Genomic DNA, 2074 nt, shown 5'->3' with positions numbered 1-2074 from the left:
TGTCCTTTTTACCATATTAGTGATATTTCATTTAGTCACTGTGATCTGTAAAACACCTGAATTTTGAGAATCCAACATAGAAGCACACATAATCTTTAGCAGAACTTGGGTTGGGGTCTTGAAGTAATAGATCCCTCCAGGATTAAGAAAATATTCCTTTTCTTTGATTTTCTTGCATCCAGATTTGCTATGATGAAACACAAATGCCAGAGTAGGGGTCAGGAGCCTATCTCTATGGGCAATGGGACTTCTGGCTGCTGTCATCTTCCCTTGCTTTTATTATTTATTTATTTATTTATTTTTAAAAAAGACACATTTATTCAGCATCATGATTAGACTATTATATTTAGCAATCAAGAGCACGGGTGCAAAAAAAAAAAATCTACATTAAAACCCTTTGTTGGAATGCTTTATACTTTCCACAGAACAGAAACTAAAATAACCTGTTATACAATTAGTCACAACTACAGTCCTCGAGTTTTTTTTTGCCCATACACATGAGTATTGTCTAAAACATGTCTTCTTTGTAGCAGCTAGGCCCTGCCACCACTGTGCTTGGCTGAGTTCACAAATCTGTTGTAACCTGTAGCTTCCCTGTCACTTCTCTGGCTCTCCTCTCCTGCTAAGCTTTGTTTCCTGTCAGTAATTAAACCCTTCTGCCACTGCCATAGCTACTGCTGCTGCTGGAACCACCATAGCCACCTTGGTTTTGGGGTTTGGCAAAGTACTGGCCTCCACCACCATAGGGGCCAGAACTTCTGCCTCCAAAGTTTCCTCCTTTCATGGGTCCAAAATTTGAAGATTGATTGTTGTAACTGCCAAAATCACTGTAGCTTCCACCACCTCCAAAATTGCTTCCACTACCACCACCAAAGCCTCCTCCGCCTCCTCCGTTGTTATAGCTGTCACTCCCGCCATAGCCACTGCCCTGGTTTCCATAACCCTGTCCACCACTTCCATAGCCTCTGCTTCCTCCAGAGTAACCAGGGCCGCCTCCTCCATAACCACCATCATTACCAAATCCATTATAGCCATCCCCACTGCCACCATATCCACCACCACCATGGCTGCCACCAAAGCCACCTCGACCACTGAAGTTTCCTCCATGACCAAAGTTGTCATTCCCACCAAAACCACCTCCACGACCACCACCAAAGTTTCCAGAACCACTTCGACCTCCTTGGCTGGATGAGGCACTAGCCATCTCTTGCTTAGATAGGGCTTTCCTTACTTCACAGTTGTGGCCATTCACAGTGTGGTATTTCTGAATGACAATCCTGTCTACAGAGTCATGGTCATCAAAGGTTTCGAAAGCAAAGCCTCTCTTTTTGCCACTGCCTCGATCAGTTATGATTTCAATCACTTCAGTTTTCCAGTACTGTTCAAAATAATCTCTTAGGTGATGTTCTTCAGTGTCTTCTTTAATGCCACCAACAAAAATCTTTTTCACAGTTAAGTGGGCATCAGGTCTTTGAGAATCTTCTCTTGAGACGGCCCTCTTTGGTTCCACAACTCTTCCATCCACCTTGTGTGGCCTTGCCTTCATGGCCGCATCCACCTCCTCCACAGTGGCATATGTGACAAACCCGAAGCCTCTGGAGCGATTGGTGTTTGGATCCCTCATCACCACACAATCTGTGAGCGTTCCCCACTGCTCAAAATGGCTCCTCAGACTCTCATCGGTTGTTTCAAAGCTCAAACCTTCTATGAAGAGCTTCTGCAGCTGTTCGGGCTCTTTGGGTCACTCTGACTTAGACATGACAACAGTGGGGGGGCGCGGGAGGAGGGGAGACATCAACAATGCTTACTCGGCGGCGTCCATGAGCAGAAAGTTCCCTTGCTTTTAGATATGAGTGTTACTACCTGTCAAGGGAGGGCTTGAACAAGGACATAAAATAATGCCTGGTGGGTGCACAATTTGCTCCATAACACCTGTGGCATGCCAAAGTTAGAGTTGCAACATCAACACATCTTTGATCGAAGATGACAATTTATCCATTAGAAAATATTTTCACACTCTAGTGGTAAAACAATGGTGAGGTCAGGAGTAAGACCTGAATAAAGTTGGAGGAAT

The 2074-nt window shown here is 44.6% G+C and overlaps 1 pseudogene; it reads right to left on the bottom strand.

Annotated features, from left to right (window-relative positions):
- Positions 1-646: 646 nt before the first annotated feature.
- Positions 647-1759, bottom strand: LOC103088824 (heterogeneous nuclear ribonucleoprotein A1 pseudogene; annotated as a pseudogene).
- Between the last annotated feature and the right edge of the window lie 315 nt (positions 1760-2074).

The sequence above is a fragment of the Lipotes vexillifer genome, unplaced genomic scaffold (genome assembly GCF_000442215.2).
Source record: "Lipotes vexillifer unplaced genomic scaffold, Lipotes_vexillifer_v1.1 scaffold1232, whole genome shotgun sequence".
In the NCBI taxonomy this organism is placed as follows: domain Eukaryota; kingdom Metazoa; phylum Chordata; class Mammalia; order Artiodactyla; family Lipotidae; genus Lipotes; species Lipotes vexillifer.
This window is presented reverse-complemented; position numbering and strand designations above follow the sequence as displayed.